This window comes from Muntiacus reevesi, chromosome 3 (genome assembly GCF_963930625.1).
Source record: "Muntiacus reevesi chromosome 3, mMunRee1.1, whole genome shotgun sequence".
Lineage (NCBI taxonomy): Eukaryota > Metazoa > Chordata > Mammalia > Artiodactyla > Cervidae > Muntiacus > Muntiacus reevesi.
In genome coordinates, this window is record NC_089251.1 from 271,528,490 (window position 1) to 271,544,306 (window position 15,817).

The 15,817-nt window shown below is 43.0% G+C and overlaps 2 long non-coding RNA genes across 16 annotated transcripts in view; both read left to right on the forward strand.

Annotated features, from left to right (window-relative positions):
• LOC136165534 (uncharacterized) overlaps nucleotides 1–15,817 on the forward strand; it is a 1,046,218-nt gene that overhangs the window by 649,965 nt on the left and 380,436 nt on the right. The window lies entirely within an intron of this gene.
• Nucleotides 1,231–15,037, forward strand: LOC136165531 (uncharacterized). The gene is made up of 2 exons (XR_010662551.1): nucleotides 1,231–7,234; nucleotides 13,691–15,037. It is a non-coding gene; the product is annotated as an uncharacterized lncRNA (long non-coding RNA).

Here is a 15,817-nt window from a genome sequence, read left to right on the forward strand (position 1 = left end):
GCTTATATCCTTACCCGATTAATAGAGTCTCTGGTGCTAAATATTCAGTTTTTGTTTTACTAGATACAGAAACCTCCACCATAAACTCCTAGTTCTATTAAAACAGACACTGGCCCTGCCTATATTTCTAGATACTTTAAACAATTTTTACAATCTTTTTCTATTAAACATATTATAAGTGTTCCTTATAATCCACAGACACGAGACATAGTCGAACGAGCACCTCACACACTAAAGTTACAAATAAAAAGAACTTAAAGAAAGGGGAATACACAGGAACACTGCTGTCTTCCTTATCCAGAGCAGACTTTACTAGATTCCAACATAAGATATTTTCTCAACCCATCACTATTGTTAATACAGCTTTATTCGTTTTAAAGTTTTTAAACCTGCCACAGGGAAATATTTTAACCAGGGCAGAAAGGCATTTCGAGGAACTGAAGGACACGTCTCTTCCCCTGCCCATTTGGTACCAAGACGGGTTAATGAAACAATGGAAATCTGGGAAACTAATCTTACAGGGAAAAGGATATGCTTGTATTTCCCCAGGTGGATCCAACAAACTTTTTCCTCGGAAAATTCGACCCAAGGGGGCCCCCGACATTCAAAATGGAAACAACAAAAGCTCCAAGAGGAAGACGTTCCAATACAGGCCATGGCTGCGCTAAAGATCTCCAGAAAGCACCACCCTCAGTGACATCTGTAAGGCATAGTTCCGGCCAGGCAGAAAAGGAGAGCCGACCTCAACAGAAGTAGGTTGCCTTTGTTCAGGCAAGGAGGGGCGACAGTCGGCCTAACGACAAGGCTGAGCACCGAGAGGGATCAGGGAGGCTTCATACTTATAGGGAGGTTTGTGGAAGCAATAAGGGAAACGTCAATCAGGCGGGATATTTTAAGTATTCTTTTGTTGAGATGACACTCTATAGTTGGGCAGAGGGTGATAAGTCTTCTGGGCGGGTGTAGGGGGTGGTAGGTTTCCGGACAGGGGGTGATAAGTCCCAGATAGATGCAACTGGCCTGGAGCATCAGGATGGAACTAAAATTATGCTTTGTTTTCTCCAAAGTTAGATGATTCAGCAAGGGGCCTTTGAGACTGTTGCTCTCTTTTCTAGGCCCAAAAGACTCCTTCATTCCAGACCCTGAAATCATAAAAAAAAGGGGGGGGGGAGAAGGGCGCCTGATCTCTCTGGCTACTTCCTGCCGGATGGTGCGACGGTTTTGGGTCTGGAATGGAGGATCGTCCTAGGACCCACAGTCTCCTTTTTTCTGAGCTTGAGGTGAGGCTCTCGAGAAGAAGAAAACAGTCTTGACCTGATCTCAAGAGATGGCCCGAATCCGTTCTTGGAGAAACCTTTGAAAGAGATTAAAGAGACAGGGTCCAGATAAGAGGAATAGAATGATAAATACTAATGGCCCCAGAAAGGGAGCAGCCAAGGGAGGATCTGTGGGAACAGGTTTTGGGGAATGTAAAGGTTTTCTAACTCTTTCTGCGGCATTCAATTCTGTCTCTAAGTTCTCTGACTCGACCCTGGACTATCCCCGTTTCATTAGCAAAATAGCAGCAGTCCTCTCCTAGGAAAAGGCAGGTCCCTCCCTTTTCTGCAGTGAGAAGGTCCAGGGCTCGCCTATTTTGTAGGGCCACAGAAGCCAATGAGTTAATTTGTTTTGGGATTGAAACGAAGGACTCTACTACCTGCTCCATGTCTTCATTAAGTTCTTGGGACAGCTTGTAATAGAAATGGGCAGAGGTCGAGATGCCTCCCATCCTGGTGCCTTAGGGCTGCTGCTATCTATGCCAGTCCCAACCAGGAGGGGGGGGGGCGATGACAGCTCATCTTTTTCTGTGGGAAAGTTCCCCTTGGGGGGTAAACTCTTTGTTCTAGCTCTCCCTCTTCGAGGAATGTTAGGCCTGGGGTCAGGAAGACCAAGATGCAGGGTCCAGGGGGGTCTAAGGGGAGGCATGAATATGCATAGGTCCCACAGAGAATGAAGATTCCTGGATTGGTGCAATTGTTTGTGCTGTTCCAGAGAACCCAAGTGGAACAGAAGGAGGGAGTGGAGTTTGTAAGACCAGTGCAGTTGGGACTAGAGTAGTCAATACAGGTTAGGTTTGAAGAGGCTGAGAGTAAGGACATTGTCAGAGACTGGCCCAATGAGTTGTGTAGTTTTCTGTTGGGAAGGGGAAGTACAGTTGCCCTGTGACAGCCAGGTTGAGGGTAAGGGAATGGCTCTGTGTGGTGAGGGAGACAGTGACATGCATATCCAACACTGGGATGTGTGTGGTGTGTACTGGAAGAATTGAAAGGAAGAGTTGAGAAGGCGGGGAAGGTGTTGGTTGCCAGAGGTAGGTTTTAGGAGAGGCCGTAATTGGGAAAGGAGGTCTAGGTGTTTGTAAGGCTCAGGGGTCAACTGTAACCGGGAAATTATGTTCTTTGTAACTTGTTCTTGTTTCTTTTCCCGATTTTGATCTAGTACCCCACCCCCGTCTGAGTACCCCCAGTGGGTAATGGGATAGAAACATATGTTTCTTCCATTTGGCTTATGGCAGGTACTCATGAAACTCCCTCTCTTTTGTACTTTGACAGTGAGTAGGGATTTGGACTTCCCGCCCCTGAGGTTCATGTCATGGTGCATGGTTTTGGAGCTGTATTGTAACATGAGGAATGTACGTAGGAATAAATGTCTGAGCAGGGGCAGGGAGTAGCCAGGAGGCTGGGGAGTGCAGCAAGGATAAGGAGCAGGGGAGTCATGGGGCTGTTAGTTAGACAGTACAGAGGAAATAGCACCCTAGGAGTAGAACCCAGCTAGCAATGTAGGCGATACCCACGGAAAGATGAAGAATAGGTGGCCAGTCCTGAGGGGAGACAGTTACTAGGCCTACAGCAAGGATTAAGATTAGGAGTGCAGCTATAGTTAGAGAGACAGGGAGAGGTCAGTCAGGGTGAGGGGCAGAAGGCCCCAAGTTGGTGGTGATTTGAATCTGAGGAGGAACAGTGCTCATTAGCATGTAGAATGATGTAGAGAATGAGAGTAAAGAAATCAATTTCATCTGGAGTCAGGTTGTAGAAGGTTCCCTGGAGCCACAGTTGAGACACCAGTGCAGTCAGGTCTTTGAAGGAAGTTCCTGTTGGGGCGCTGATCCAGAGGTCTTGTAGTAGTTGGGTCAGGAGCAGTTGTAGGTTGAAGAGAGTCCAGGTCATTCAGTGTCCTCTCCGATAGTTGGCAGGGGTTGTCGCTGGGTGAATTTTAAGGAGGTGGGTGCTGTGCGGGAGACCTGATAGGTGTCATTTAAGGAGGGCAGCGCAGGATTGGAGGTGACCCATTTTAGACGAGAGAGGTGTACCCAGGAGGCGACCTTTTTGAGTTTAGCTGCAGTTGGGGCAAGGAGGATGACTTTGAATGGTCCCTGCCACTGTGGGGTTAGGTCACCCTGGGGATGATCAGACAGATAGACCATGTCCCCAATTTGTAAAGGGGGCAGGGAGGCTTGGGGGTCAGGGGCAGGCAGATTGTGACTGATGTATTTCCAGAGGGCATTGCGGAGTTGCGTCAGCAGAGGGGGGAGTGTAGGAAGCTTGGTATGGGAGGAGGCTCAGGGGGGAGTCCAGGAGGGAGCATGGGCCTTCCATACATCACCTCAAAGGGGCTCAGCCCCAGGGGCTTTCTGGGCAAAGCCTGTATTCTGAGGAAAACAATTGGTAAAAGTTTACTCCAATTCAGATGTACCTCGAGGGTTAGTTTGGTAAGGGTTTTTTTGATTGTTCTACTCATCCTTTCTACCTTTCCTGAGGACCGGGGAGGGTATGGAATGTGAAATTTCCAGGGTGTCTGTAAGAATTGAGGAAGTTGTTGGGTGCCCTTGGATGTAAATTCTGGGCCATTATCAGACTGTAGGGATGAAGGCAGGCCAAACCTGGGGATAATTTCTGTGAGGAGGATTTGGGCCACTGTGTGGGCTCTTTTGTCTGTAGTGGAAAATGCTTCTACCCATCCCGAAAAGGTGTCCCGCAGTAGGCTCCGAGGACCGCGGCCCCGGGCCAAAGCGACACACCTCCGGAGCCACGTGACCCTGAGTAGCAAACGGGATGGTGGGGGGCGGTGGGGGGGGAGCGGTGCGGCGCCGCTCGCTGCCCCACCCAGCTCCCGCAGGCTCGCAAGGCCGCTCAGGTTCCCAGAAGCGCCCCGGGCCGGGCCAGGCGGGTGCTGGCTGGGGGTGGCGGTGTGCGGGGCTGGGGCGGCGTCGGCTGCTCTCCGAGCTGCAGGGCCTGGCCGGCCGGAGTCCAGTCACGGGTCGTGCGGCTGGCTCAAGTGCAGCGCGCGCCCCCCGTGGAGAGCTGCGGTTCAAGGCCCGACCATCAGGTCAGAACAAAAAGGGAGGTGCAATGCAGAGGGCTCTTAGGGCGCCTGGCAGCTGCCTCGGTCTAAGGACATACCACCCTGAACGTGCCCTGTCTCCTCTGATCTGGGAAGCTGAGCAGGTTCGGGCCTGGTTAGTACTTGGATGGGAGACCGCCTAGTAGTTAGACAGTTTTTTGATTTTTCTGAATGCTTACTTCAGAAAGTTAGAATTGGATGACTGTAAACAATAAAACGAATAATATTTTCATAATGTTAAGAATACAGAGTTGGATATTCTTTTTCCTGTTCTACCACAGCTAACTGGAAGTCAGTTGTAGTAAGTGTATATATATATATATATATATATATATATATATATATATATGTATGTATAATTTTTCTTCTTCTCTATATGAATTTGCAAAGAGGTTTCTCTTAAAATACTGTGTTAATGTGCTATACATTTACCCCAGACTCTGTCTTCAAGTTGGTTCTGCCTAAGACTCATATTCAGACTTGACAAACTGGTATGTTTACTCATGCAAATGTTCTCTTAAGTTATGTGAATGAAAGTGTATTTGCTAGAAAACCTGCCTTTCTTCAAGATTCATGTCAATCATTTTGTGGCCGGAGACAACTCACCCGGTGCTTAGGTTTTCGCAGAGTACATGTTGTAGGTGAGGGGCCTGGTGCTATTCTCTTCAGTTTTGAGACATTTCCTTTCTCTAATTAACAGACTGCTGGTAGTTATATGACATCTGGCCAAAGACTAGCAGGGGGACACTCTTTCCGCCCCCTTCTGATGCCTATGTCAGAGGCTTTCTCTATCTCCTTTATACTTTAATAAAACCTTATTACGAATAAGTCTCGATTTGAGAACACATTACCAACATATACTGGTTTCCAAATAACTTTTCTAAAATACTGTAGAAAAATTTCATATCATTATCCTTCTGGTAAGCTGTGAAATTTCTTCAAAAACACTAGATTTATTATTTCTCGCATTATCAACTCACAGCCTATACCACAAGCTGAGGTTTTTTTATATAAATGGGACTAAAAAACGCCGAAGCTTCTTTCTGGTCTGTTGAAAAATACAAGTCTTTTACACTAAATTTCATTCTGCTCAATGAAATAAATTATATGCTCTTATTCAAGTTATTTGCCTATATCCTTACCCCATTAATATAGTCTCTGATTCTAAATATTGAGTTTTTGTATTCCTAGATACAGAAACCTCCACCATAAACTCCTAGTTCTGTTAAAACAGACACTGGCCCTGCCTATATTTCTAGATACTTTAAACAATTTTTGCAGTATTTTTCTATTAAGAAAAAACGCCTCAGGGTGGTCCTCTCTCAGGGTCCTTGCCCCTGAGCCTGGGGGCCAGCGAGGGGCTCCACACTCCCAGGCCAAGGCAGAACCACATGCACACGTCTGTTCCTGCCCCCTGCACCGTCAGAGAGCTCGGGTGAGCCAGAGTCTGTCAGGCAGCTCCTGGGCAAGCCCAGCAGCACCGCCTGTTGCCGGGAGCCAACACATGAGACCCTACCCCTAAAAAGGCCATAGGGGAGAAATCCTGACAGGCAAGGCGAATCAGGTTTTCAGGGGTTTCGAAAAAGTCAGCTCACGAAACCCTACCCCTAACAAGGCCATGAGGGAGAAAACCTGACGGGCAAGACGAATCAGGTTTTCAGGGGTTTTCGAAAAGGCTAGTTCACAAGATCCCACCCATGACAAGGTCACGAGGAGAAAGCCTGACAGGCAAGGCAGATCAGGTTTTCAGGAATTTTGAAAAGCTGCCCCCGGCTCTAACCTTAAAGATGATATCTGTCTTTCTGATGCCTGCCTCAATGGACTACTCCCTAATTTCTCTGACACAGACAGGAAGGCCTTCCCCAATCTCTTCCCAAATAAGAATCAATTTAGAACTTTAATCAATAAGTTTCCCAGGTGGTAGTTTTTTATGAGATTATTCAGGGTGAAAGGAGTGTTTTAATTCAAACACCTCTGCTGGTAGTTTTGTTAGCCAAATGCATTTATGCGCTTGGTACTAATATGCATGATTGCTTATAATATCCTAATCATAAAATAGCATGAAGAACCTGATTCTATAAAAGCCCTAATAGACATAGAGCCCTTTTAAGGGGTAAAGGAATCCTATTAGAAAACATAAGAAAATTATTCTATAGGTGGTTATTGGGTTGTGATTTGCTTGCTGTGTTTTGCTTGCTGTATTTTTGCCTTTAATGTGCTAAGGTTGTGTTATAAAAACCATTGTTAATATAGTTAAAGATCTAGACAAATAAGAACTTAGCCCTAGTGTGGTAACAATGAGACAGTTGTTAATTGTTAGCCAGGAATACTAGGCAGAAGCTGCCTCACTGAAGCCGCAGAGTCTGTATGGGGTAAACTTCTTAGATAAACGCAACTGACAACTTTTGCAGTAAGATTAATTTTTGTATTAAGAAGAATATAATTCTACTCTGTACTGTTTCCCTATGACCCTGTTACCTTTCAGTTAAGGTCACCATAAAAACGGAAAATAGGTTTACAATCACTTGACCTGCATAAAATGTTAATAGCCTCAAGGCCAGAAGATCATGTGCTAAAAATTACTATAGCATTAGAAAGCAAAAAAATCCTGCTTTTCCTAAAATTCAAAATGATGTAATGCTAATCCTGTGAAATCATGAGTAAACATCTTGTACCTTAAAAACATTCTGTGAAAGGGTATAAAACCGGTTGTCAGAAAGTAAAACACAGACTTGGGCCTATCAAGGCTAGTCTCACGTCTCTCTCTCTCTCTCGCCGACGCCGTTCATCCTGAGGGTACCCACTGGATCATGTCGAGGCTGGATCCCGGCAAGTGGCACCACGAACAGGGAACCCGAAGGTAAGCCCCCCCCACATTGTTCAGTTTTCAGGACGGCTAGGACCCCACTAGGGTGCTGCAGGGCCCCCTGCATAAGATAGGTAGGGTGAGGAAAGTGGGTAGGCTTTAGGTTTCTTCTTTAAAACCCTACTAGGGCGCTACAGGCCCCCCTACATAAGAAAGGTAGGGTAAGAAAAGTGGGTACGTTTCAGTTTCCTTCTTCTCTAAATTAAGCCTCTTCCTTTTTTCTCTTTTTTTCTTCTTCTAATTAGCAACAAAAATGGGTAACAGTGAGTTAAAAGAAAGACAACTTTTTATTGGAATCATAATGCAACTTCTTAACTACAGAGGAATTAAAGTTAAAAAGACCAGTGTTCAGTCCTTTTCCCCCTTTGTCCAAGAGCAATGTCCTTGTTTTCCAGAAGACAGCAGTTCTCCTGGGTTCCCTTACCCTCCTGCCCTCCACCCCGGTGCTCTTTCCAATGAGATCTCTTGCTTTCTCAGCACATGTGTCTCCTCCGACAATTCATTTATAAGAGCTCAGTTACGGGCCCTAGAAGGGGTCCCCTTCCTGCAACTGGTGGGAACTCTTCTTCCCTGAGACTGACATCCTGACCACTCAGGGTACTCAGAGGCCAGCTTGCCTGCCAATGGACCAGACCCAGCGGCCGCAACTGGGACCCTTTTGTCCCTGGTCTCCTCCTGACACAGACAACTGGCCAGAGTGGCCCCGACTAGTAAGGAACAAGAGACTTTATTGACCTCTTTCCCCTTCCCTCTGTCTGTCCTCTCCTTAGCCCTTCCTTTCCCTCCCGTTTTTCTAATCCCCCAGTAATTTGGTCGAAGGGCCTCAGCTTGAGCTGAGGATTGGAGACTGATCACCTCCTCTTGGCAGAGAACTCGAATTCCGGTAGGGCCGAGTTCCAGTCCTCCCTTCTCTGGATGCCTGGGTACCTGCAGGTGGCAGGAGACGTCTGTAAGGCCACCCTTTTTGCCCCCCCCCCTTTCCCGCCTCCTCCTCCTTCTCCTTTTCCTTTCCTCCTTAAAATCTTTGAAGACATCTGAAGTTCTGTGTCTATCTAGAAGGTTTTCTGAGAGACTGTATTCTTGTATTTAAGGGAGTGTCTGATGAGGACTGCCAGGTTTATATGTGTGTGTTTTAACTCTGTGTTCTGTGTTGTGATTTATGATGGCTATTTTGCTTTTTGTTAGAACTTGATTTTCTTTCCCTGTGCCTTGAGACCAGGGAACACTTATCTAGACCATCTCTAACTCCTGAGACTGAGAGAAAAAGGGGAAAAGCCTTTAAAAATTTTTATTTATTTCAACTTTTTTATAAACTAGTAAATTTTATATTATAATATCTAATTCATCACCAAACTTAAAATATGAAGCTAGATCTCGCACTGTGTCTGTCTAAATATGTCTTGGTATATCTTTGTCTTTGGGTAGTATTTTTTAGGTTAATTTGTAAAAGAGCTCTATTTAATTGGCTTAAAAAAAAAAGGTAAGTGCTTACAAATCAAATAATTCTAAATTAAACAATAAATTCCAGGTTCAGGTAAACTAAAAAATATTCAATATTAAATACCTGATATTAATGTTTGTTTGTTGACCTATCTAATATAGACATGTCTTAGAGTAATTAACATCTAGTAAAATATTTTCATTATGCCTAGGTTTATTATAAGTTAAATGTTGTTATACTGTAATATCTGTTACAAGTTTGTCAGCAAGGAAAGTACCTCAAGTAAGAAACTTAAAAAAAAAGAAGGTAAGTGAGATATGAGCTTTTAAACTTTATTAAGATTAAAAATATCTGTCTAAAACAGTTTCTCTAGGTTTTGGTAACCTAAATTTCTAAAGTTGTGCTAAACTAATAGCAGAAGTTTATTAAATAGCTTGGTCATTTCCAAATAAGATTCTGAAACATTCATTACTGAATACTAACTTACAGAGAAACTAAAGATTTTAGACTATTAATAAATAATGTTTGATGCCATCCTGAGATGTTCATTAGAAATTTTTTAGAAATTATCACTGGTATTTATGTTCACCAATCTATAGAGTGCTAATATAAAGGTAAATTCTTGGTTGCTTAAAGAAAGTAGGATGTGTGTGTTCAGTAAAAAAGGTATAAAAAATAAAGTTACATTTTATGAAGGGAAAAGAAAGTAAGTCTGACTTACAGGTGGCTGTTTCAGGATGGGAGAACAAAGTAATGGGTACAAAAAGTGTTAAGAAGGCTTGATGGAAAGTACACTCCAAGGGAAGAGTTTTGTGCATAAATACAAGTTTTCTTGAGATGTTGAACTGCCTTTGATAATGGATTTTAAGTTTCTTTACCTCTAAAGTGGTCTGTTCTATGTTTACCTTTAAAATCTTTTTTACTTTGGCTAAGTAAATATATTATTTCACAGTGATCTATATGATTCTACCTGACAGAGTACTATAAACCCTTTTGATATTTATTGACAAAACTGCCTAAATAACTTGACTTCTAGCTGACTTTGGGATGCTTCAGAGGGCCCCTGAGACATCCCAAAGAGCTATTAAACTACCTGAGTTCATTTGACCTGTTAAATTGCATGGGAATTACTGTTGGAGGAGTGATAAATCTTCAGGTTATATTGTATGGTTGATGTTACTTATATAGATATCCTAGAAATTATGTGAAATTCATGAAAATCTGATATGTCCTGGTAAAATATTGTCAGTTATAATTTTAGCTATCACGTTAAAGTGTTAGAAGTCACAGCAATGACCAGGCTACAATTTAATTAGATTTTAAACATGCCTTGTATGGTTTCACTCTCATGCCTTTTAAAAAAATACTGCTAGTTCTTCAAGATTTATAAAAAGACTTTTCTAAGATTAACTAAAAAAATTTGTTTGTTTGCTATCCAGTAAATTGGTAACAGACTGGAATTTAGTCTACTCTCTATGTCAAGAGAAAAAAGTTTTCTTAGAATGAATCTTTCAATAAATAAGTGTTATTTAAGATTATGGTACATATAAAAGCTCATTCTGCTTCTACCAAAAATAACCCCTCACTGTTAGACTTGTGCTATCTTAATGTCTTAAAACTGACAACGCCCCTGCTTACACTTCTAAACCTTTTCAAGCTTGAATATTGGGGCAACGACATTAAACCCATTCATACCCTTCGTCCCGTCACAGAACTCATCAGAGCAACCCCAAGCAGTGCAGGACTGGACCTCTGTTCCACCGTCACAACAATACTAACACCTGACTCCACCGCTGTGAAAGTTCCCACTGGTGTTCATGGCCCTTTGCCTAGAGAAACGATGGGACTATTAATAGGCAGGAGCCCCACATCCTTACATGGGATCACAGTGATTCCAGAAGTCATAGACTCAGACTATACTGGTGAAATTCAAATAATGGTGTCTCCCCCCACTAAGACTATTCAAATCTATAAAGGACAGAAAATAGCTCAGTTGCTGATGCTACCTTGTCATGCTGACACAAGAAAAGCAGCTTCAGCTGCCAAGTGTTGGGACAGGGGGTCTGATTCAAGTGATTATGCCTTTTGGGTTACACAAGTTACTCAAAAAAGACCTATGAAGACAATTCTAGTTAATGGTAAAAAGGTGACTGGCCTGCTAGACGCGGGAGCAGACGTTTCCTGTATTGCGGGCAGTGACTGGCCCAGTGCTTGGCCAACTCAAACCACAGCTAATGAGTTGGTTGGCATTGGTAGAGCACCTTCAGTGACAAAGAGCTCACAAATTTTACTTTGGTATGTAGATAAAGACTGCCAGGGACATTTTCAACCTTATGTAATTCCTTCATTGGGAGAGATATTTTTGCTCAGATGGGAGTTTTGCTGTATTGCCCAGATGAAGAGGTGGCTGCACAGATGTCGCAGATAAGTTATAATCCTTTTATGGGTCTGAGTAAAGATCAAGAGAGACAAATTGAGCCAGTTGTCCCAAAAATAAGAAGAGAGAGACAAGGCTTAAGATATCCAAATTTATAAGAGAGGCCATTGTTCTCGCTGCTGACCCCATAGTCTGGAAATCTCCTGATCCGGTGTGGGTGGAACAATGGCCCTTAAATTCAGAAAAACTTTCAGCAGCACGACAGTTAGTGAGAGAACAATTAAAGGCTGGACATATAGAGTCTTCAAATAGTCCATGGAACATGCCAGTTTTTGTAATTAAAAAAAAATCGGGGAAATGGAGACTCTTGCAAGATCTAAGAGCAATAAATGCCACTATGTAAGATATGGGAGCCTTACAGCCTGGCCTTCCCTCCCCTGTGGCTGTTCCCCAAGGCTACAATGTTATAGTGATTGATCTTCAAGATTGCTTCTTTACTATTCCCTTAGACCCTCAAGATAAAAAGAGATTTGCCTTTAGTCTTCCCTCAGAAAATTTTAGACAACCTCATCAGAGATTTCAATGGAAGGTTCTTCCCCAGGGTATGAAAAATAGTCCCACATTGTGTCAAAAGTTTGTGGACGCTGCCCTACAAGGTATCAGGGAGAAACATCGGGATGTCTATCTAGTCCACTATATGGATGATATATTGCTAGCACACCCGGATAGGGTTTATTTACAGTAAGTTTTGATTAAATTGCAAGAGACTTTGAATCGCTGGGGCCTAAAGGTGGCCCCTGAAAAAATCCAAGTGAATATGCCTATAACATATGTGAGAAGAATCCTAAATAATGAAACAGTTACTCATGTACCTTTGCAGCTTAGAAAAGATAATTTGGTTACTTTAGATGATTATCAAAAGTTGTTAGGGGATATAAATTGGATTCGGCCCTTTTTAAAGTTGACTACTTCTGATCTTAAGCCTTTCTTTGACATTCTTCAAGGGGATCCAGACCCCACCTCTGCTAGAATGCTGACACCTGCAGCCAGGGAAGCCTTAATGAAGGTAGAAGAAGCTTTAGATAAAAATTATATTAAGAGACTTGATTATAGTATGGCATGGCAATTTATAGTGTTGCCCACAGCTGTGGCCCCTACAGGGGTGCTTTGGCAAGAGGGTCCCCTAGAATGGTTGCATTTACCTGTCACGGCCAAAAAGGTTGTGGCCTGTTATCCAGGACTAGTGGCTACTTTAATAATTAAAGGGAGACATAGAAGCATTGAAATGTTTGGAAAAGAACCATCTGAAATCATAGTGCCTTATAATAAAGAGCAACTAAATGCCCTTCTATCATTAAATGAAGACTGGCCGATTGTCATTGGTAATTATCCAGGACAAATTTTACACCATTTACTTGCTAGTCCTTTATTAAATTTCCTCTCACGACATCCGGTGATATTTCAAGAAAGGTGTCAAGTTTCCCCTATCGAGGGGGCAATGTTGGTGTTTACAGATGGGTCTTCTAATGGAAAGGCTGCTATTGTCACCCAGACTTCAAAAAGGGTTTTAAATACTGGGGAAACATCAGCCCAGAAAGCAGAATTAACAGCCGTGATAGAGGCGTTCAAAGAGTTTTTAGACCAGGCTTTTAATTTATTTTCTGACTCACAGTATGTAGTTAGGTTGTTCCCTCAAATTGAAACGGCTGTTTTACCGGAAAATAAAACCACAATTTTTATATTGTTATCTACCCTTCAACAGCAAATTTGGAAAAGGTCAAAACAATTCTATGTTGGACATATAAGAGCTCATTCTAATTTACCTGGACCCCTCCATACGTTTAACCAAGAGGCAGATTTGCTAACCCGAACCATAGTGGCCAGTGATTTTGAAGATGCTAAAGCCTCACATGCTATGCATCATCAAAATGCAACTGCCCTTCAATACCAGTTCCACATTCCTAGGGAATCTGCACTCGAGATTGTTAGAACATGTCAACTTTGCCCTACTTCAGTTCCCGCTTTGCTTTTTGGGGTAAATCCCCGTGGCTTACTACCTAATGTGCTTTGGCAGATGGATGTAACACATGTTCCTTCTTTTGGAAAACTATCCTTTGTGTATGTTACTGTAGATACCTTCTCCCATGTCATTGTGGCTACTGCCAGAATGGGAGAAGCCTATAAAGATGTAGTTCAACATCTTTTTGCCTGTTTTTCCTATTTAGGAATGCCAAAATCAATTAAGACAGACAATGCTCCAGTTTATACATCTAAGTCCTTTAAAAATTTCTGTGCCCAATTCGGTATATCCCACTCTACAGGAATTCCTTACAATCCCCAGGGACAAGCAATTGTAGAAAGGGCACATCAGACACTTAAAACACAAATTTCTAAATTACAAGAAGGGCAGTTCAAATACAGTTCTCCACACCACGTTTTGCAGCACGCCCTCTTTGTGCTCAATAACCTTAACGCTGATCAAGCCGGTTTAACAGCTATGTTCCGTCACTGGAACCCAGAACAAAAAGATATGAAACCTTTAGTAAAGTGGAAAGACCTCCTTTCCGGACTATGGAAGGGACCTGATCCCTTGCTAACCAGTGGGCGAGGGTATGCTTGTATTTTCCCACAGGGTGCTGACTCGCCAATTTAGATCCCAGACAGACTGATTTGCCATGTCGAAGTCCCCCAGACCTCCGGTTCCCTCGCAGCCTCAGCCACAAAAGAGGAAGAGCACTCCTCTGCCCTCGCCTCGGTCACTCACCCGGGAAGTCCAGCAGACTTGGAAATGACCGGCAACAGAGATCCCGGAGGAACCAACGGCGGATCCACCCACTAAACAGATGTCATGGCTTTGCATGAAAGATGGCGCCCAACCTCCTACTCCTTCACGTCGCAGAAGACCACCAGGACGTCCTGCGCGGACAACTCAACAAGCCTCCATACCCACATGGGGACAAATTAAGTCACTCTGTCATCAAGCACAGGGAATAGCTTCCCTGCAGGGATCTTCAGCCTCTCCTGAAAGGGTTTTTATTGCTATGCTTGCTTTACTGTCTTCTCAGGCAAGTGCTACCTCCTCTACTTCAGAAAAATACTGGGCATATTTCCCTGGTCCCCTGACCTTCCAAGTAGTTACTTGGAACAGCGACCCTATACGGGTCAACACAGACCAGCCTCATCTCTTGGGAGGATCCTATAGTTCTTATGATAAAGATCATTATCCCATCAATTTTAAGTATACTTTTAGGGGATTAACAGATGACCTTCCCCTTTGCTTTAACTTCCCCCATAGTCATACAAGTGATCTCATCACTCCCTCTAAGGAGGGACGTGTTGGAGCCTCCAAAACAATTCTGACAGATTCTCCAGCATCAAAATTTTCAGACAATACAGGAGATCGGCTGGTTTGGATATTACAGGCTCATATGCCTGGGGTCCTTGACCCCTATAAATCTTTGTTCCTTAATGCTCCACCAAAATATCCAAATTGTATTGATGTTGCTCCGTCAGATGTCATATGGAAAACTATAGACAACCGCCTGGGATACCCAGTATGGAAATCTTGTACTTATAATTCAAACATAGATTATAGAATACCGGGAGGTGGAAACTATTCGGTACAAGACTGGAGCAATCCAAATCCAAGTCAGAATCTAGGAGCTGTCAGTAGGCTTAGCAATTAAAATAATGATTCCCTCCCTTGGCCATTGGTGCCCAGCAGATGGCATTATAATCAATTTGTTCCCCCCATGTTGTCCTATACAACTAAGGGTAAAACTTTTTGACAGCCAGAAATTTGGAGAGCCCTTGCTGCCACCTCCATTGTTACTTTAACTCGACCAGAAAACAATTCCACCTATTCTGTGCTGGCTTGTTTACCCTCCCCTTAGGTTTTTTTGTTTACTAATGATTCAAAAAGACTTCATATACAAATGAATCATTCAGGTGGACCAAATATAGTCTACTGTGAACAATGCATGCTTTCATCCTGTTTAACCCCTCAATGTAATATTTGTTCTTTTGTGGTACTGCAACGTCCACCTTATCTTATGGTGCCTGTCAGAGTGAACGCCTATTGGTATGACAATTGTGGTTTAGCCGTTCTGCAACACCTACAAGATTTAATGTGTTCCCAATGGTTTGTAGGACTACTTATTCTAGGGATTTCAGCTTTGATAACAGCAATTACCTCTGTCACTGTGGCAGCGATATCCTTGACTCAACAAGTACATACCACTCAATATGTCAATGATATTTCAAAAAATGTTTCCTTAACTCTAGCTATGCAAGAGATTATAGATAGGAAATTAGAAGTAAAAATAGATGCCCTGGAAGAAGCAGTCATGCATATTGGAACTGAGTTACAGGCTTTAAGGGTAAAGTTAGCGTTATCCTGTCACGCTGATTATCGGTAGATCTGTGTAATGCCCCCCAAAAGTAAATGATATGGATTACAATGGAGAAAAGATTAAAAATCATATTTCGGGTATATGGAATAGCTCCAGCATTACTTTAGATCTTGGAGAGCTTCACGGTCAGATAAAAACATTAGAACATTCCCGCCTGGACTTTATTACTACAGGAGCTGCTAACGATATTTTTCACAACTTTTCTAACTTTATTACTGAAAAAAATATCCTATCAACTATTTTCAGTTATGCAGCTGTAGCAGCACTAGTTTTACTATTCATTATAATCCTTCCTTGCATCGTCAGAACTCTCCGGCAGAGCACTCAAAAGCTTGCGACTCAGATCC